This window comes from Oncorhynchus keta, chromosome 7, assembly GCF_023373465.1.
Source record: "Oncorhynchus keta strain PuntledgeMale-10-30-2019 chromosome 7, Oket_V2, whole genome shotgun sequence".
NCBI lineage: Eukaryota > Metazoa > Chordata > Actinopteri > Salmoniformes > Salmonidae > Oncorhynchus > Oncorhynchus keta.
Genome location: NC_068427.1, coordinates 20,485,838 through 20,508,169, shown reverse-complemented (window position 1 = coordinate 20,508,169; position 22,332 = coordinate 20,485,838). Strand labels below are relative to the sequence as shown.

At 43.7% G+C, this 22,332-nt stretch overlaps 1 pseudogene; it reads right to left on the bottom strand.

The window, feature by feature from the left end:
* Positions 1 to 6,709: 6,709 nt before the first annotated feature.
* LOC118385815 (UDP-glucuronic acid decarboxylase 1-like) overlaps positions 6,710 to 22,332 on the bottom strand; it is a 51,339-nt pseudogene continuing 35,716 nt past the window's right edge.

Below are 22,332 nucleotides of genomic sequence, written 5' to 3'. Positions count from 1 at the left end.
AGTGCTTTAGCCTGTGCCAGTTTCCCATGTCCCTGTCCAGCCATAGCAAGACAAGGAGCTGTTGTTTGCTGCTCCAAAACCAGTGGTGGAAAGTACTTAAGTAACTAAAAGTACTACTTAAGTCATTTTTTGGGGGTACCTGCACTTTACATTCCAAAATAAAATAATTTACTTTTTACTCCATACATTTTACCCTGACACAGAAAACTATTATTTGCATCTGAAATGTTTAGCAGCACAGGAAAATGGGCCAATTCATGTGCTTATCAACCCATCCTGCCTCTGATCAGGCGGACACACTAAACACAAATGCTTGATTTGTAAATTATGTCTAAGTGCTGGATTGTGCCCCTGGCTATCCATAAGTTAACAAATATCGATATATATATATGCTTAATATAAACAATTTGACATGATTTCTACTTTTGATACTCAAGTATGACAATTGGATACGTTTTACACCACAGTCACGCACGCACGCACGCACGCACGCACGCACGCACGCACGCACTCACTCACTCACTCACTCACTCACTCACTCACTCACTCACGCACGCACGCACGCACGCACGCACGCACGCACGCACGCACGCACGCACGCACGCACGCACGCACACACACACACACACACACACACACACACAGAGCAGAACAGAGCCTCAGGAGCATTTTCTGCATCTCTGAATCTCCCTTCTAGACAGGTCAGTGCCATGTCATTAACATTAAACCTTCAGTGGTAGTAGACTGTCTGGTGTGTTTGCATCTGCAATGCTTGCTGTCTATTGACTGACTGAGGATCAGTTAGGCCTACCACAGTTGACTGGGACTCATGCTGGTTTAATTAGCATTCATTGGCTGTGATGTTGTCGTGCACTGTCTTACCTTTGAAAAGTTGGGAAGGATTTTTAGAATGAAAAGAGTCATTTAATAGAAAAGATAAAAGGGATATTCACGGGGGTCTTCACAATCCGATGCCTCATTTCTGCTGGCAAATGTTTTTGTGAAGGTGTGTATAATGACAAGAACAGAGACGGAAAGATACATGTTTATGAGGAGAGAGAGAGAGAGAGAAGAGAGAGAGAGAAGAGAGAGAGAGGGCAACAAGAGTCTTCTGAACTAAAGCAGCTTTCTTAATGCAACTCAGTTTGAGAGAATGTTCTCTGTGTTGAGAGGTTTACCAACATAGCCGTGGTACCATGTGATAGAACCTTCTCCTCTGGTATTTGTTTGAATCATTTTAAGAGACAGAGAAAGAGCCTGAGATAAAAGATATTGAAGTTTACATAACAGCCAAGTCTTCGGAGTGTAGTAGACCCACATTATGAAAAGTAAAGGTCCATATGGTTGAATTACATAACCTGACAGATGTCTTGTAAAGGTCACATCAGTGTCACACTAAACTCTGTGACCTAAAGTTTCTCACCTTAAACTTTGAGGCCTAAAGGTGACCTACAGTTTTTGAATGTCATCAGTGGTGTAAAGTACTTAGGTAAAATACTTTAAAGTACTACTTAAGTCGTTTTTGTGGGATCTGTATTTTACTATATATAATTGGATAACTTTTACTCCACTACATTCCTAAAGAAAATAATGTACTTTCTACTCCATACATTTTCCCTGACACTCAAAAGTACTGGTTACATTTTGAATGCTTAGCACGACAGGAAACTGGTCCAATTCACACACTTATCAAGAGAACATCCCTGGTCATCCCTACTGCCTCTGATCTGACGGACTCACTAAACACAAATGCTTAGTTTGTAAATTATAGTGGTACTTATTTTTATACTTATTTTCCACCATAATTTGCAAATAAATTCATTAAAAATCCTACAATGTGATTTTCTGGATTTTTTTTCTCATTTTGTCTGTCATAGTTGAAGTGTACCTATGATGAAAATTACAAGTGGGAGAACTTGTACAATTGGTGGCTGACTAAATACTTTTTTGCCCCACTGTAACTATACCCAGGGGCATCATTTGGGTTCTTGCATTGGAATTATATTGAATTATGCTTATATCACGCTATACCACACTAAACACAAACGTTTGAATGCTGAGACCATTGAGTGCTTTTGACCAAGAAGTGACAGGCTGGCGCAAAATCTCTGCTGCAATCACGACTCCAACACCGTGATTAAGTTTGCCGACGACACAACGGTCATTCTTCTCTGCAGATCCTCTCAAGCTCTGTCAGATTGGATGGGGAGCGTCGCTGCTCAGCTATTTTCGGGTCTCTCCAGAGTTGTTCGATTGGGTTCTTCCTCGATCCTGACTAGTCTCCCAGACACTGCCGCTGAATAACATCGCCACAGCCTGATGCTGCCACCACCATGCTTCACCGTAGGGATGGTGCCAGGTTTCCTCCAGACGTTGGCATTCAGGCCAAAGAGTTCAATCTTGGTTTCATCAGACCAGAGCATCTTGTTTCTCATGGTCTGAGTCCTTTAGATGCCTTTTTTCAAACTCCAAGTGGGCTGTCATGTGTCATTCTGGCCACACTACCATAAAGGCCTGATTGGTGGAGTGCCGCAGAGATGGTTGTCCTTCTGGAAGGTTCTCTCATCTCCACAGAGGAACACTGAGGCTTCGTCAGAGTGATCATCTCTGACACCTCTCTGACCAAGGCCCTTCTCCCCTGATTGCTCAGTTTGGCCGGCTGGCCAGCTCTAGGAAGAGTCTTGGTGTTCCAAATGTCTTCTATTTAAGAATGATGGAGGCCACTGTGTTCTCGGGGACCTTCATTGCTGCGGAAATGTTTTGGTACACTTCCCAAGATCTGTGCCTCGACACAATCCTGTCTCGGAGCTCTACTGAAAGTTTCTTCAACCGGATAGGGCTTTGGTTTTTGCTCTGACATGCACTGTCAACTGTGGGACCTTATATAGACAGGTGTGTGCCTTTCAAAATCATGTCCAATCAATTGCATTTACCATAGGTGGACTCCAATCAAGTTGTATAAACATCTCAAGGATGATCAATGATAACAGGATGCCTGAGCTCAATTTCGAGTCTCATAGCAAAGAGTCTGAATACTTATGTAAATAAGGTATGTTTAGTTTTTTTTGGCAAAACAATTCTCAAAACCTGTATTCATTTTTTTATTATGGGGTATTGTGTGTAGATTGTTGAGGAATAAGGCTGTAACGTAACAAAATGTGGAAAAGGGAAGGGGTCTGAATACTTTCCAAATGGGGGGGGTCTGAGGCTGGCCCTGAGAGAGGTAAGAATTGAGAAAAAGATGTTAGGATTAAAGTAATAAATGATGGAGAAAGTTGTTTCCTCCTCAGTTTTGCAGACAGTTGACAGCACTGGGAAGACTGGAGCAACATCACATGCACACTAGCACTCAGTGCGCACAGGGAGCAGCGACGACATCATCACGTCATCCAAAAACATAGCAGACATGTTTAATATAAAGTGGTTATATCTCCGGCTGTGAGTGATGAAAAATACATTTGTCTTAGTGACAATCATTTGAATAATTCAATGGATGTTTTGTGCACAAAGGTGATGACTAAAGTATCTTATTAGAAATGTTCAAATCTGACTTCTCTATGTGACCGTGTATAGAAATTGTCTTTCAGGCGCTAGTTAAACTGCAGTATAGAAACCGTGCTTGGCCCCTTGCTTGACAGCTCCTGTAAGTCAGTTGGTAGGATTGCTTTAATTACTTCCTGTGTATATGTCATTTCCTGTTCCCTGGACTTGCCTCTCTGACAATTTAAACAATGTTGGTCTATACATAGTGTACCAGCCATCTTCTTCGAGTCATCTCCTCAACATCTGCTGAATCCCAAATCCACCCCATAGTGTCTTACCCACTAAGCCCTCTAGTAGATCTGAAAGGATCTGATGGGTATGAGAAACAAGTTAATTTCTTAACCCTCTAAAAGGCTGAGTATTTTCACCACTGGCACCTTTCCAATGTTTATGATCTTTTGAGTTGAGGTTGCGTTCTAACTACAGTTGAAGTCAGAAGTTTACATACACCTTAGCCAAATACATTTAAACTCAGTGTTTCACAATACCTGACATTTAATCCTAGTAAGAATTCCCTGTCTTAGGTCAGTTAGGATCACCACTTTATTTTAAGAATGTGAAATGTCAGAATAATAATAGAGAGAATGATTTATTTCAGCTTTAATTTCTTTCATCACATTCCCAGTGGGTCAGAAGTTTACATACACTCAATTAGTATTTGGTAACATTTCCTTTAAATTGTTTAACTTGGGTCAAATGTTTTGGGGAGCCTTCCACAAGCTTCCCACAATAAGTTAGGTGAGTTTTGGCCCAGTCCTCCTGACACAGCTGGTGTAACTGAGTCAGGTTTGAAGGCCTCCTTGCTCGCACACGCTTTTTCAGTTCTGACCACAAATTTTCTTTGGGAGTGAGGTCAGGGCTTTGTGATGGCCACTCCAATGCCTTGACTTTGTTGTCTTTAAGCCATTTTGCCACAACTTTGGAAGTATGCTTGGGGTCATTGTCCATTTGGAAGACTCATTTGCGACCAAGCTATACCTTCCTGACTGATGTCTTGAGATGTTGCTTCAATATATCGACATCATTTTCTTTCCTCATGATGCCATCTATTTTGTGAAGCGCACCAGTCCCTCCTGCAGCAAAGCACCCCCACAACATGATACTGCTACCCCTGCTCTTCACGGTTGGGATGGTGTTCTTCGGATTACAAGCCTCCCCCTTTAAACCTCTAAACATAACAATGGTCATTATGGCCAAACAGTTTATTTTTGTTTCGTCAGACCAAGTACGATCTTTGTCCCCATGTGCAGTTGCAAACCGTAGTCTGGCTTTTTTATGGTCGTTTTGGAGCAGTGGCTTCTTCGTTGCTAAGTGGCCTTTCAGGTTATGTCAATATAGGACTCGTTTTACTGTGGATATAGATACTTTTGTACCTGCTTCCTCCAGCATCTTCACAAGGTCATTTGCTGTTGTTCTGGGATTGATTTGCACTTTTCGCACCAAAGTACATTAATCTCTAGGAGACAGAACGTGTCTCCTTCCTGAGCAGTATGACAGCTGTGTGGTCCCATGGTGTTTATACTTGCATACTATTGTTTGTACAGATGAACGTGGTACCTTCAGGCGTTTGGAAATTGCTCCCAAGGATGAACCAGACTTGTGGAGGTCTTCAATTTTGTTTCTGAGGTCTTGGCTGATTTCTTTTGATTGTCCCATGATGTCAAGCAAAGAGGCACTGAGTTTGAAGCTAGGCCTTAAAATACATCCACAGATACATCTCCAATTGACTCAAATTATGCCAATTAGCCTATCAGAATTGTTTAAAGCCATGACATCACTTTCTGGAATTTTCCAACCTGTTAAAGGCAGTCAACTTAGTGTATGTAAAATTCTGACCCACTGGAATTGTGATATAGTGAATTATAAGTGAAATAATCTGTCTGTAAACAATTGTTGGAAAAATTACTTGTGTCATGCACAAAGTAATGTCCTAACTGACTTGGCAAAACTATAGTTTATTAACAAGAAATTTGTGGAGTGGTTGAAAAACTAGTTTTAATGACTCCAACCTAAGTGTATGTAAACTCCCGACCCCAACTGTAGGTCGTTGTGTTCTTTCCCTCCCCAGAGACTGGAGATGGACCTGTCCTACTGAATGGACCACACACAGTCCAACGATCAGGGTCGTCAGCACCATTATGACGAGAAATCTCCCATTGGATCCAGAGACAGAGGGGCAAGCCGTCATGGAGCCAATGTCAACTATGACTACTACTAACTCCACAGGCTCGCAGTCTCACTCCCCAAACTGAACTTCTCTCTTTATCTCCCCTACCTCTAACAGCAACAGCAACCTCTACCTTACACCTACTACCATAACCCCAATGAACCACTCTCCTCCTCTACTAACCTCAATCGACCTCCCGCTCCTCCTCTACTAACCCTAATGAACCTCCCTCTCCTCCTCTACTAACCCCAATGAACCTCCCTCTCCTCCTCTACTAACCCCAATGAACCTCCCTCTCCTCCTCTACTAACCCCAATGAACCTACCTCTCCTCCTCTACTAACACCAATCAACCTCCCTCTCCTCCTCTACTAACCCCAATGAACCTCCCTCTCCTCCTCTACTAACCCCAATGAACCTCCCTCTCCTCCTCTACTAACCCCAATGAACCTCCCTCTCCTCCTCTACTAACCCCAATCAACCTCCCTCTCCTCCTCTACTAACCCCAATCAATCTCCCTCTCCTCCTCTACTAACCCCAATGAACCTCCTTCTCCTTTTCTACTAACCCCAATGAACCTCCCTATCCTCCTCTACTAACCCCAATGAGCCTCCCTCTCCTCATCTACTAACCCCAATGAACCTCCCTCTCCTCCTCTACTAACCCCAATCAACCTCCTCTCCTCCTCTATTAACCCCAATGTATATCCCTCTCCTCTACGAACTCCTTCTCCCACATCTCCCCAGCCTAACACTAATCTAATGACCCCTGCTCCTGCTAAACATCTGTCTCTCTTCTTCATATCACTTTGCACCAGCTGTTGTTGTGTGATGTTTGTATTGTGCATGTATTGTTTGTTTGTGTATGATCTTTGGAGGATCAGTGTAAATAAAGACTTATCGCTCAGCTCAGCCTCACATTATTGACTAACCTCCTCACTCCCAGAATAGCAACAGTGATGCCAAGGTTTTAGAAGTAACCCATGGGAGACATATTATTGGAAATATTTTTATTAAAATAGCATCTTCACCTGAAATTAATTATATAAGATTTCCGGATTTCCATTTTGACAGTAGAGCTTTCACAAAGGATACTCGGATAGAACCACAACACGCTCACAGTGACGCAGAAACACACTCCTGGTGTGTGTTTGTGTCCAGGCAGACAGCTCACTGAACGGCACCAGGGCAAATGCAGAACGGGGGGCAAAGCACAACACTGAGGCTCACTGTCCTTCACCCCTCCTCTCCTCCAATGTACAAATGGTTGGAATACAAAGCAGTATTTTACTTAAGAGACAGGAAACAAGAAAGATAAAATAGATAACGTCAAACAAACAAAACATAACAGACACTGCACAGAGTAGATAACGCAACAAAACACAAGCCTGCTCTTAAATATAAAAACATTTCTATTGACAAAAAACCCAGAGTGCAAACTGGATTCTGATCGTTGTCATGTTTGTGATTCCTATTCTTTCATTCAGGCATGTCTATCTGCCTGAAAATAAATCTCCCACAGTAGTGTCTCTATGGTGGGACAGTTTGAGTTCTCATGTCACAAACGTCACAGCAAAAAAAAGAAGATACAGGACATTTATATGTTGTCTTTGTCTTCGCTCCTCTGAGGAGGAGGGTCCTGAGTCCTCCAGTGACCCAGCAGCCTATGGGGATGACGTGAACCTTGACCCCCTGAGCTCAGTTGTGGTGTCTGGGTTGTCCTTTCTTCTGGCGGGCTGCCTTGGGCTTGGGGATGTACTGGTTGTTAGCCTGGTGCTCCAGCTCCCGGCTGAAGTACTGGATGGTCTTGTTCAGGCCTTCCTCCAACGGTACCTGGCAACACAGCAACATACACATGAACACACACATATATAGACACATACACTACATGACCAAAAGTATGTGGACACCTGCTCCTCGAACATCTCATTCTAAAATCATGGCCATTAATATGGAGTTGGTTCCCCTTCTGCTTCTATAACAGCCTCCACTCTTCTGGGAAGGCTTTCTACTAGGTGTCGGAAACATTGCGGTGGGGACTTGCTTCCATTCAGCCACAAGAACATTAGTGAGGTCAGACACTGATGTTGGCCGATTAGAACTGGCGTTCCAATTCATCCCAAAAGTGTTCGATGGGGCCAGTCAATTGTCTACTTCAGTTTATTTTAGTAAATACTTAAACATTTTTTGTCTTAAAACTGCATTGTTGGTTAAGGGCTTGTAATAAGAATTTCACTGTAAGGTCTACACCTGTTGTATTCGGCGCATGTGACAAACAAAATTGGATTGATTGATTGATAGTGAATGTTGCAAAAAAGGACAGATGATTTTTACGCACTACGAGCTTCAGCATTCGGCGCTCCCATTCTGTGAGCTTGTGTGGCCTACCACTTCACGTTTCCACTTCACAGTAACAGCACTTCACAGTAACAGCACACGTGACTGGGGCAGATCTACAATAGCAGGGCAGAAATTTGACGAACTGACTTGTTGGAAAGGTGGCATCCTATGACGGTGCCACATTGAAAGTTACTGAGCTCTTCAGTAAGGTCATTATACAGCCAATGTTTGTTTATGGAGATTGCATGCCTGTGTGCTCGATTGCATGCCTGTGTGCCCCTGTCCGCAACGGGTGTGGCTGAAATAGCCAAATCTACCGATTTGATGGGGTGTCCACATACTTTTGTATATATGGTGTTTATGCACAGAAACACACACGCACAATATCACATGCACATCCAAGCGTACGTAAAACACAAACAATCATAGTAGTCTCAAAGAACATCACCTGGGGATCCCCTATATCCAACCCCCAGACAGTGTCAAACTACATCCCCCATAATGCACCACCCCTCCACCTCTCTGGGCAGTGTGATGTGACAGCAGTGCATTGAGTAAATGGTGAATCACTGGTGAGAGTGAGTGACAGGCATGTTTCAATACTGAGTGGTATTATATACTCACCAGATAGTTTATTAGGTATACCCATCAAGTACTGGGTCGGTACCCCCTTTGCCTCCAGAACAACCTGAATTATTTGGGGCATTCTACCTGGTGTTGCAAATGTTCCACAGGGATGTTGGTCCACGCTGACGCGATGGCATTCATGCTGGGAACAGCCCGTTCCATTTCATCCCAAAGATGCTCTATTGGGTTGAGGTCTGGGGACTCCATAGGCCACTCAAGTAGACTGAACTCACCTTCATGTTCCAGGCAATGTTTTTCAACTCCTCAATTGTCCAGTGTTGGTGATCCCGTGACCACTGGAGCCGCTTCTTCTTCTTGTTTTTAGTGGACAGGAGTGGAACCCGGTGTGGTCGTCTGCCGCAGTAGCCCATCCGTGACAAGTATTGAGTTGTGCGTTCAGAGATGCCGTTCTGCACACCACTGTTGTACTGCACCGTTATTTGTCTGTTTGTGGCCCGCCTATTAGCTTGCGCGATTCTTGCCATTCTCATCAATGAGCTGTTTTCGCCCACAGGACTGTGGGCCCAGACCCTCGTCGTGCCTGAAAAACCCAGTAGGACAGATGTTTCTGAGGTACTGGAAGCAGCACACATGGCACCGTCAATCATACCACGCTCAAAGCTGATTAGGTCACTCGTTCTCACCATTTTGTTCAATGGAATAGTAACTGAATGCCTGTCTGCCTGCTTTATATAACAAGCCACGGCCACGTGACTCACTGTCTGCAGGTGTGGTGTACCTAATAAACTGTCCGGTGAGCGGTTGTATACCTCCCTCAGTGTACTGTGTTTTCATTCATGTCATATAAAATATGTTCAATGTTTAATACAATATGTACAGCCAACCCTGTGTGAGCTATGACACAGCAATTCACTCCTTTGACATTACGCACAAGTCTGATGGAATATTGTTGTGTGTAGTAGTGTGATCGAATGCATTGAGAGTATGTCTGTCTAGCCGCATGAGTGTATGTGTGTGCATGCAGTCGTGTGTGTGTGTGTTTGTGTCTAGCGTGAGTCTGTATCTAGTGTGTGTGTGCGTGCGTGCGCCTGTGTGTGTGTCTAGCATTGGCATGTGTGTTTATGTACTGACCACAGGTTCCCAGCCTTAGCATCATCTTGGCTTTGCGGATGTCGGGCCGTCGCCTCTGAGGGTCGCCCTGCCCCTCTGGAAGGAACTGGATCTGACTGCGGCTCACTGTGTGTGTGTGTGATTGTGTGTGGTGAAAAGTGGGAGGTAGAGAAGGATACAATTAGGTACAAGTCCAACCTAGAACAGCGGCAATCTATTATATTTTCAGAGAGAGGAAGAAAGCTTGAAAGAGAAAAAGTAAGAAAGATAAGGAGCAAGGGGAAGGATAAGGAAAAGTGTTGTTGCAGAGGGCTTGTCTATTGATCCGACACTCACCCACCAGACTCCTGATGAGCTCAGCATTTACATTACATTTACATTTAAGTCATTAAACTCCAATATGGTGTGTACTACTGTCACATCTCTAAACATTATGTCAGAGTGAACTGGCTGAATAGCTACCATTATGTAACTTCCATTGCCTGAGAGGTACTATAGAGAACCGTCTGAATAGCTACACAGCTCACAGTATGACTAAAACAACAATAGTCAGATATGTTAGTGTATTTTTTCTTTTTACTAATCATCATCCATTTGCTTTGACAATTCAAAAATATATTAAATTACACACAGATATAGATGATACCGTTATAATGTTTGGATTCAAGAGTAACGGACAAACTCACCAGGTTGACTGGGCTGCTGATGTTACTGTTCATCAACGACACCAGACCGTTCACGAGATCACTAGAGAGAGAGAGAGAGAAAGAGAGAGAGAGGGAGAGAAAGAGAGAGAGAGGGAGAGAGGAGAGAGAGACGTGACAGAGAGATTCATATCATCAGGCTGTGCGAGTGAACACAGATAGGCAGCAGAGAACAAATGTTACACCAACTGCCATGGAGCTAATATGACTACCTATACACTGGTCTACATAGCCCCTGTCTCTTCCCCTGGTACCTGGTCTATGTAGCCCCTGTCTCTTCCCCTGGTACCTGGTCTATGTAGCCCCTGTCTCTTTCCCTGGGACCTGGTCTACATAGCCCCTGTCTCTTCCCCTGGTACCTGGTCTATGTAGCCCCTGTCTCTTCCCCTGGTACCTGGTCTATGTAGCCCCTGTCTCTTCCCCTGGGACCTGGTCTACATAGCCCCTGTCTCTTCCCCTGAGACCTGGTCTACATAGCCCCTGTCTCTTTCCCTGGGACCTGGTCTACATAGCCCCTGTCTCTTCCCCTGAGACCTGGTCTACATAGCCCCTGTCTCTTTCCCTGGGACCTGGTCTACATAGCCCCTGTCTCTTCCCCTGGGACCTGGTCTACATAGCCCCTGTCTCTTCCCCTGGTACCTGGTCTACATAGCCCCTGTCTCTTCCCCTGGGACCTGGTCTACATAGCCCCTGTCTCTTTCCCTGGTACCTGGTCTACATAGCCCCTGTCTCTTTCCCTGGGACCTGGTCTACGTAGCCCCTGTCTCTTTCCCTGGGACCTGGTCTACGTAGCCCCTGTGTGTGTGTGTGTGTGTGTGTGTGTGTGTGTGTGTGTGTGTGTGTGTGTGTGTGTGTGTGTGTGTGTGTGTGTGTGTGTGTGTGTGTGTGTGTGTGTGTGTGTGTGTGTGTGTGTGTGAATGAGTGTGTGGACAAGGCGTGTGTGCTGATGATCCTGAACAGACTGGTGATTATAAAATTGTCACATTTGAATGGATGAGACAGAAGTGGAAACCAATGCGGGGTTAACACGTCTCAGAGTAATTAAGACTCATGAGCGCATTAGGCACGGCTTGTTAAGGACCCTGGTTTGCATATGAATTGAGAATGCTGACCCCTCATTTCTCCTCCTCCCCTACCCTGCATCAACAATTTCCTTTATTCATTAGGCTACTCCCTCCCCTGCTCCAGACACAGCGATTTATCATAGCGTCAGACATCGTTGTGGTGTGAGGAGGCCTGGTAGAGCCGTGATGCTGTTTCAGCATACTGAGGAGTTTGTCTCTATCTCTCTCTGTCTAGACGCAGACAGCTAATCTCTGATTATAGTGTGTGTTTGTTATTGTGTGTCCACAGGAGTCATGTATTCTCTTTAAACTAAGTTGCTGCCATCATCTCCCCTCAGCTCTCACGGGTCAGAGAGCCTATCTAGGTCTGGGTCTGGTGTTTGGGTCTGGTATCTGGGGCTTCAGTGGTCCATCAACAAAGCAGTCCACTGGCTGTTATGCCAGAAGAGTCACAGGATGAGCTGAGTGTACGAGGGGAAGCAAGTCAGAGGTTTATTACGGCACATCCATAACACACTGTCAATCTCCTAGGCTCGCATTCTATTAACACAAACTCACTCCAACACATTAACACACTGGTGCAAGCACGTACATGCTCTCTCTCACTCTCTCCACACGCACACACACACACACACACACACACACACACACACACACACACACACACACACACACACACACACACACACACACACACACACACACACACACACACACACACACACACACACACACACACACACACACACACACACACACACACACACACACACACAATAAAACTCTCACAACCATCACATTGGGAAAAAGGCAGCGCTCACTACAACGGCTTTCAACCAACTTTAATGTGGACATCTTTGCCAACCTCTGAGGGTTGTACGGAACACCATTAAAGCCAGAGTTATTAGCCTGGTTTGTGAAGTTCTACTGAGAGATATAAAACAGGATGGAACAGAGAAGCTAACATCATACAGATAATATACAGACAGACACGTCCATCAGAGAGATCCAACACAACACAAAGACACACAGAGGAAAGGAAGACCAAAGGACCATGCGGATGGGATGAGTGAATGCTTGCATGTGTGGTTCTATAAATGTCAATATGTGTGAAAGAGAGAGAGAGAGAAAGGGAGAGCATACGTGTATATTCTACTACAGTATCGTAAAGTGGGAGCGGGTGTGTGTGTGTGTAAGCCCCCAAGGCTAGGTTAATATATCACAAGCGGCCAAACACAGCATGTCACGTCTGTCAGTTAGAAAAGCGAGTAGGTGGGCAGTCCCTATAGCACCAAAGAGGCTTTGGGTGGAATTAGAACTCGGGGAACACAGTCTTTGTCGACGGGAGATTAAAACCCAGCCAGCAACAATCTAGCAAAACAACATTTACCTTTGTCTGCTTATTTATCCCAGGGCCAGAGAAGTACTGTCTGGAAACCAGGCTCACATTATGCACACCTTGTAGCCGGAAGGAGGATCAAAACCAGACCTAATGCAGCGGACATTTTAACACTCCCATTATATCAATTGTGAATGAATTTGAGGCTGTCTAAAACCATGCATCCCCTCCAGGTACACCAAACTGAACCAAACTCCACTAAATAACCTACTTTTGTCGATTTCTCCTTCCCTACGTTTGTCTCCGAGTCTACAGTGATATTGGGAATTAGTCATGGGGAAACATTTATACAGTTACACATCTGGATATTCTTTTTTACGACATATCATATCGTTTTGACAATATCGCAATATTATTTCTGCGCTAGTTGGCTGTACCTGAACAAAAACTCCAGTACCTTTCCTTCGTAGCTTGTCCTCCATCTTCTAAAATAGAGAGACAATTTGTGTACAGCGCTTTTATTTCCATGACTGATCAGAACTCGTTCTCATCCAACTGCAGCAGACGTGCGCTGAACAACATGTTTGGAACATCGAGTCGCAGTAAAATCACAGCCACCAAACGCAATACATATAGAATCGTGAGAATCGCAATACATATCGTATCGGCACCTAAGTATCATGATAATATCGTATTGTGAGGTCCCTGGCAATTCCCAGCCCTATTGCTAATGCCGAGTGTCTCCGGTGTTGTTCTCACAAACAGGTTTTAAAGAAGAGTCTAACATGATAAAACAATTGGATTGAATACTATCTGCGAAAGTATTCGGCCCCCTTGAACTTTGCGACCTTTTGCCACATTTCAGGCTTCAAACATAAAGATATAAAACTGTATTTTTTTGTGAAGAATCAACAACAAGTGGGACACAATCATGAAGTGGAACGATATTTATTGGATATTTCAAACTTTTTTAACAAATCAAAAACTGAAAAATTGGGCGTGCAAAATTATTCAGCCCCCTTAAGTTAATACTTTGTAGCGCCACCTTTTGCTGCGATTACAGCTGTAAGTCGCTTGGGGTATGTCTCTATCAGTTTTGCACATCGAGAGACTGACATTTTTTCCCATTCCTCCTTGCAAAACAGCTCGAGCTCAGTGAGGTTGGATGGAGAGCATTTGTGAACAGCAGTTTTAATTTCTTTCCACAGATTCTCGATTGGATTCAGGTCTGGACTTTGACTTGGCCATTCTAACACATTATTATTATTATTATATATTACTAACACCTCGATATGTTTATTTTTGAACCATTCCATTGTAGATTTTGCTTTATGTTTTGGATCATTGTCTTGTTGGAAGACAAATCTCCGTCCCAGTCTCAGGTCTTTTGCAGACTCCATCAGGTTTTCTTCCAGAATGGTCCTGTATTTGGCTCCATCCATCTTCCCATCAATTTTAACCATCTTCCCTGTCCCTGCTGAAGAAAAGCAGGCCCAAACCATGATGCTGCCACCACCATGTTTGACAGTGGGGATGGTGTGTGTTCAGTGTGATGAGCTGTGTTGCTTTTACGCCAAACATAACGTTTTGCATTGTTGCCAAAAAGTTCAATTTTGGTTTCATCTGACCAGAGCACCTTCTTCCACATGTTTGGTGTGTCTCCCAGGTGGCTTGTGGCAAACTTTAAACAACACTTTTTATGGATATTTTTAAGAAATGGCTTTCTTCTTGCCACTCTTCCATAAGGCCAGATTTGTGCAATATACGACTGATTGTTGTCCTATGGACAGAGTCTCCCACCTCAGCTGTAGATCTCTGCAGTTCATCCAGAGTGATCATGGGCCTCTTGGCTGCATCTCTGATCAGTCTTCTCCTTGTATGAGCTGAACGTTTAGAGGGACGGCCAGGTGTTGGTAGATTTGCAGTGGTCTGATACTCCTTCCATTTCAATATTATCGCTTGCACAGTGCTCCTTGGGATGTTTAAAGCTTGGGAAATCTTTTTGTATCCAAATCCGGCTTTAAACTTCTTCACAACAGTATCTCGGACCTGCCTGGTGTGTTCCTTGTTCTTCATGATGCTCTCTGCGCTTTTAACGGACCTCTGAGACTATCACAGTGCAGGTGCATTTATACGGAGACTTTATTACACACAGGTGGATTGTAATTTATCATCATTAGTCATTTAGGTCAACATTGGATCATTCAGAGATCATCACTGAACTTCTGGAGAGAGTTTGCTGCACTGAAAGTAAAGGGTCGTTCCACTTCATGATTGTGTCCCACTTGTTGTTGATTCTTCACAAAAAAATACAGTTTTATATCTTTATGTTTGAAGCCTGAAATGTGGCAAAAGGTCGCAAAGTTCAAGGGGGCCGAATACTTTCGCAAGGCACTGTACATTACAACGTTTTTAACTTACTGCTTGTGCACATTGATCTACAATCAATTTCTAAATGACTTCAAAGACAAGGTTGGGCTAGCTGCAGAGACAGGGTCTAGTGTGCCTGTGTGTGTTTATGCGCAAGAGAGTGTGTGCCCGTGCCTGGAAGCATGAGCACGAGCGTGTGAGTGTGTCCGTCTGTGCATGCGTCTGCTTGCACGTGTGTGTCTTGGCCACTGTGATCAGCAGCGTGAGGTCCCTGTAGCTTGCTGCATAGAGAGAAATGTAGTGTTGTGACCTTTGTGTTAATGCCACTGAAGTTCACCAGGCTGAGTCACTAACAACCACTATGCTCCTATTGGGAAGAGAGTACAACTGGCTCCCTTCTCACCAGCCATCCATCAATATAGACCTTTTTCTCCACAGTTGTTCTTTCTTTCTTCTTTCTTTTACCAGAAAAGAGACGAGGGAAAGGCGTTGTCGTTTCCTCTCTCACTCTCAACATCATCCACCTCCACAAGATGACATCAGTTTACCCCAAAGAGGACAGGGTAACAAAGTCTGGATCACTCGTTCTGTCATGTCCTCCAAACTAAATTACCTCAGAGAGAAATATTCTAAATCCCTCATACTAATCCTCTGTCACAAGCCCAAGCCTAACTGCTGAATCATTTTGCTGTTAGTTTGAATGAAGACGTACCAAGACATGTACACTTACTGTATTTCCAACTAAATGTATTTGTCTCACCTTTTATTTTGTTTGGATTATTATCTTCCTTTTGGAGCAGCCTTGTTTAAACTCCTGCTATCTCGTATATTCTTTCCCCATTACCACACTAAAGCTTGAGAGCTCGCTGACAAAATTGTTTTTTTGCTGTGCGATTGTGTCTGGAAGTTTGTACTGAGCAAAATACCAAATTGGCAAAATAAAACAGATTCCAACGAAGAAAGGAATTATGCTAAAATAATTAGCAAAACCCTCCGGTGTTATTATTCAAAGTGTTTCCTGCAGGGAAGTTGTAACTAACCGAGAGACCGAGGCCCTATAAATAAAGACAAAATAATAACAGAACTACGCTGGAGGCATGAATTCAGATTAAACCAAAAAACGCTTCAACAAATGAATACCTTTGGGTTCATTGATGAAATACACAGACAATGCTGTAAGCACCTGTATTGATGAGAAAACATTTCCCCACAGATCACAGTTAAACTAAGCAGGGCTAAAGGGCAAGACAACATTCATGGATTACACTGTCAACTCACTCTTTAGTTTACTGCACCTCCTGCAAGAAAAACTATCCTTAAAGCAACAAGACAGTACTCAAATTTAGCAGCAGATTAGAGAGAGGAGAGACAGAGACAGTCCACAAAAATAAATAAAAGAAAGTGTGCATGAGAAAAAGAGTGCCCATTCCACCCGCCACTTGACACAATCATATAAAAAGGTCCACATCTCCCCCTCAATTTCTCAGGGTGTCAATTGTTCCACTGAGAAGAGATATGAGTGACATCACCTCAACCGAATCAGCTCGGTCAGGTGCTAAAGTATCGGAGTTGTCGTTGTCTCCCTCCGGCCCTCTGAGGCCTCGGCCGTGTGGGTGAAATGCACCCTGGAAAGTGATGAGAGGTCTGCTGTCTTGACTTACTGCTAGACAGAGAGGAGGTGGTGATGATGTCCTCAACGTGGGACAGGCTCAGTAGCCGTTCATCCCGAAAGGTGTTCGATGGGGTTGAGGTCAGGGTTCTGTGCAGGCCAGTCAATTTCTTCCACACCGATCTCAACAAAACATTTCTGTATGGACCTCGCTTTGTGCACAGGGGCATTGACATGCTGAAACAGGAAAGGGCCTTCCCCAAACTGTTGCAACAAAGTTGGAACCTCTGCAATGTCATTGTATGCTGTTGCGTTAAGATTTCTCTTCACTAGAACTAAGGAGCCTAGCCCGAACCATGAAAAACAGCCCCAGACCATTATTCCTCCTTCAACAAACATTACAGTTGGCACTATGCAAATCAAATCAAATGTTATTAGTCACATACACATGGTTAGCAGATGTTAATGCGAGTGTAGCGAAATGCTTGTGCTTTTAGTTCCGACCATGCAGTAATATCTAACAAGTAATCTAACAATTTCACAACAACAAAGGAATTAATAAGAATACGTACATATAAATATATGGATGAGCGATGGCCGAACGGCATAGGCAAGATGCAGTAGATGATATAGTACAGTATATACATAGGAGATGGGTAATGTAGGGTATGTCAACTTTATTTAAAGTGGCATTGTACAAAGTAACTAGTGATACATTTATTACATCCATTTTTTAAATGATTAAAGTGGCTAAAGTTTTGAGTCAGTATGTTGGCAGCAGCCACTCAATGTTAGTGATGGCTGTTTAACAGTCTGATGCCACTCCAGCCGACGCTTGGCACTGCGCAAGCAAAAAAAGAAACATCCTCTCACTGTCAAATGCATTTATTTTCAGCAAACTTAACATGTGTAAATATTTGTATGAACATAACAAGACTCAACAACTGAGACATAAACTGAACAAGTTCCACAGACATGTGACTAACAGAAATTGAATAATGTGTCCCTGAACAAAGGGGGGCAAAATCAAAAGCAACAGTCAGTATCTGGTGTGGCCACCAGCTGCATTAAGTACTGCAGTGCATCTGGTGCAGTCCATGAGGGCTCTTCGCTGGCCATGACAGAACACTGGCATTCCTGTCTTGCAGGAAATCACGAACAGAACGGGCAGTATGGCTGGTGGCATTGTCATGCTGGAGGGTCATGTCAGGATGAGCCTGCAGGAAGGGTACCACATGAGGGAGAAGGATTTCCCTGTAACGCACAGCGTTGAGATACTGTTACACACCGCCCCAGACCATGACGGACCCTCCACCTCCAAATCGATCCCGCTCCAGTCCTCGGTGTAACGCTTATTCCTTCGAAGATAAGCGCAAATCCGACCATCACCCATGGTGAGACAAAACCGCCACTCATCAGTGAAGAGAACTTTTTGCCAGTCCTTTCTGGTCCAGCGACGGTGGGTTTTTGCCCATAGACAACGTTGTTGCCGGTGATGTCTGGTGAGGACCTGCCTTTACAACAGGCCTACAAGCCCGCAGTCCAGCCTCTCTCAGCCTATTGCAGACAGTCTGAGCATTCCTGGTGTTGCCATCCTGTACCTGTCCCGCAGGTGTGATGTTCGGATGTACCGATCCTGTGCAGGTATTGTTCCACGTGGGCTGCCACTGTGAGGACGATCAGCTGTCCGTCCTGTCTCCCTGTTGCGCTGTCTTAGGCGTCTCACAATACGGACATTGCAATGTATTGCCGTGGCCACATCTGCAGTCCTCATTCCTACTTGCAGCAAGTTCACGGAGATGAGCAGGGACCCTGTGGGCATCTTTCTTTTGGTATTTTTCAGAGTCAGTAGAAAGACCTCTTTATTGTCCTGAGTTTTCATAACTGTGACCTTAATTGCCTACCGTCTGTAAGCTGTTAGTGGCTTAGCGACCGTTCCACAGGTGCATGTTCAGTCATTTTTTATGGGAAACAGTGTTTAAACTCTTTACAATGAAGATATTTGGATTTTTAAGAATTATCGTTGAAAGAAAAGGGTCCTGAAAAAGGAATGTTTCTTTTATTTAATTTTAATTTTATAGTGTATGTCTGTGTGTGTCACGACTTCTGCCGAAGTCGTTGCCTCTCCTTGTTCGGGCGGTGCTCGGCGTTCGACGTCACCGGTCTTCTAGCCATCATTGATCCTTTTTTCATTTTCCATTGCTTTGTCTTGTCTTCCCACACACCTGTTTTCAATCCAATTCATTACCTGTTGTGTATTTAACCCTCTGTTTCCCCTCATGTCTTTGTCAGAGATTGATTTGTTGTCAGTGTAGTGTTATTGTTTGTATAGGTGCGCGTCGGGTCCTCGTACCCATGTTTTGTTTGTTTGTACATTTATTGTTATGGAGCATACTCTTGGAACTTTATTAAAAGACTCCATATTTACACTCCATTTGACTCTCCTGCGCCTGACTTCCCTGCCACCTATTACACCTATGCATGACAGTGTGGGGTAAGTCTGTGAGGCATGTTTATGAGATAGGTATGTGAGTTAAGTCTGTGAATTATATGTATGGGGTAAGTCTGTGGTAAGTGTATGAGGTAAGCCTGTGGTAAGTGTATGAGGTAAGTCTGGTAAGTGTATGAGGTAAGCCTGTGGTAAGTGTATGAGGTAAGCCTGTGGTAAGTGTATGAGGTAAGCCTGTGGTAAGTGTATGAGGTAAGCCTGTGGTAAGTGTATGAGGTAAGTCTGGTAAGTGTATGAGGTAAGCCTGTGGTAAGTGTATGAGGTAAGCCTGTGGTAAGTGTATGAGGTAAGCCTGTGGTAAGTGTATGAGGTAAGCCTGTGGTAAGTGTATGAGGTAAGCCTGTGGTAAGTGTATGAGGTAAGCCTGTGGTAAGATAAGGTGAGGAAAGTCAGTCATGTGTAGTAACGGTGGGTTACAATATCATGCTTTTCCAAAAGATGGAACATGACTGATTTTGAGGGTAATTTTATTCAATAACACCTTTTGAACAATTGCTACATCCCCTTTTAAAAAATGTTAAGGCTACTTAGTGCAGTTCCTGTGTTATTTTAGGAATAAAATATCAACCTGTGTCTTGACCTGTGAACGGAACTCAGAGGGTAGATCGAGTTTTGGTCGGTTTCGACCAAATCCACAAAATGTGCTGATTCACAGACTATGGAAGTCATTTAGCAAAGTCTGGCTAAGTCTTAGGAAGTGGATGAGAGAAGAGGAAACTTAGAAGAGAGGTCACGTGAAGGTCCTAGCTCCCCCACTGTTTATGCAAGCCTAATTAAAGCCATTCAGGTTCCAGGTAATGTTTGCTCGGAGGAGATAGGAGAGCTTCAAATACCCATCTGCCTCTGATCGCTCCCTTTCTACAGTGCAGCATGTGTGTTGTGTTGTGAGATGATCAGATGGCACCGTCGATGAAAGCAGGCCTGATTAAATTATCCCCCCAAAATCATTCTCACACACAAGCACAGCAATCGGCAAAACCTCTTTGAAGACGGCGGATGTGGATGAGGTGGTGTATTTGTGATGAAAAGAGAGAGATAGCGGGGGTGTTAGTATTGTATTCCATGACCTTTGTAAGTAAAGCAAATCTAACTTGTTTTTTCCCCTCCAAACACTCGTGGCCAGAGCTCACATGACCAGCCAGCCGCATGTCCATTGCCTCCAGATTCTTGCGAGTGTTACTACGTCGGCATATCCAGGCCCCTCCACCCAAGGCCGAGTCTGCGTTAGAAATACCTTGACCTTCATTCCTAGAAAGCATTATTAAGCCCATCAAAGCTTGGGGATGATTCCCTCCATGGTTATCCAACACTTCCTTAGAGGAGAGAGCATGCTTAAAGGTCTGGGCCTATAGAGCACATAATAAAATAACACTAACACATACTGCCACAATTTTTCCCTTACAGACAAACACCTTTTCTACTGAGCAACATTTTGTTTCTTCAAGAGAGAGTGCCCTTTAAGCTACTCAGTGGGCGGTCTGTCTTCCGCCTTTATCCACTAAATACAGAACTTGAATAAAGAAATCTTATGCAATCTGTCAAATACATTCACAGAAACAGCATGCAGAGATTCACAGACACAAACGGAGAGCAAAAATGGAGAGCAAATTAGAGACGAACAATGTGTGTGAAGTGTTCAAATACCATTTCAAATATTGAAATTACTTCATTCATTACTACATTTTGAAGTATTCTGATATTTTTCATTTGAAAAGACAAGTAGTTGAATATTGGAATGTACTGTATGTGGAAATATAGTTGGAAAGTATTGGCATGTATCTGAAAATACTCACATGCATTTAACTCAGGTACTGTATTTGAAATAAGTATTTGAAAATACTTGCAAATAGTAGGCTACTTATAGGAAATTATTGAAAATACTTTCAAGTAGCCTATTTCCAATGGAAATACACAAAAAAGAATACAGATGAACCCAGGCATGGTGTGAAGTGTGTTCAGTCAGGCTTAGCTCACATACTGGAAAGCCCTCGTCTGGGATCCGCTACCAAACACCTATAAAAAACAAGGTGAAATGAAACATAATAAGAATGTTATTGTCATGTCCACCATGTGCAGAGAAAAGTAGTAGATGCTGAATCATAGAGGGAGGGAGAGAGATTCAAGTCAGTCTGTCCATCTGTCAGACTGCCCAGAGAAAAATGAGTGAGAGTGAGCGAGTTGTTGAGAAGTGATAGTAACACTAAAAGGGGTAGAGTGTGTGAGAGCAGAAATATCGGTGAGGGACCAGTAGCGTCAGAGGAAAAGTGAGAGTGAGCGAGATAGTAACCGTGCTAGTAGTAGTGGACGTACGGTGATGGCCTCTCCCTGTAGAGCCTGCAGTATGAAGTTTCTGACCACGCGGCCATCATTCATGTTCATCCGGGAGCCAAAGGTGTTAAAGATGCGTGCCACCCTCACCTCCACTCCTTCCGGTGGGCACAGGGAGAGGAAATAAAGGGGTGAGAATAGAAGTACACAAATCCTACCATGGCACAGGACAAAAGAGGGGGGTTATGGTTAGTGTCATAGGGCTACCCTAATGTACCCACTCTACCCCTTTTAGTGTTACTATCACTTCTCAACAACTCGCTCACTCTCACTCATTAATGTACCGATGAAACAACTGGATAGGTTGAGGATATTAAGTCATTAATGAGTTATTGTCATGTAATTACCATTTTACAGTACATTTCTAATACCAGGTGAAGAGCAGACCATAAAGTAAACCAATGTAACCAAATAGACTGAAAGTCAGAGTTGAGAGTAAAACTACAGGCTCTGTGGCTTCATCAGACTAGTCAAATACCGAATGGATATGGAGGATTAAAACCACCAGGCACAAAATTCATACCCTTTCTGAACCTGTTTACAGAACATTAAAGACAGGCACACACGATCAGATCATTAAGTCAGGATAAAACATCTTAAACTCTGATGGCATTTTCCAAATGACGCATAATATTGTATACTACTCTCATAACATACATTTTG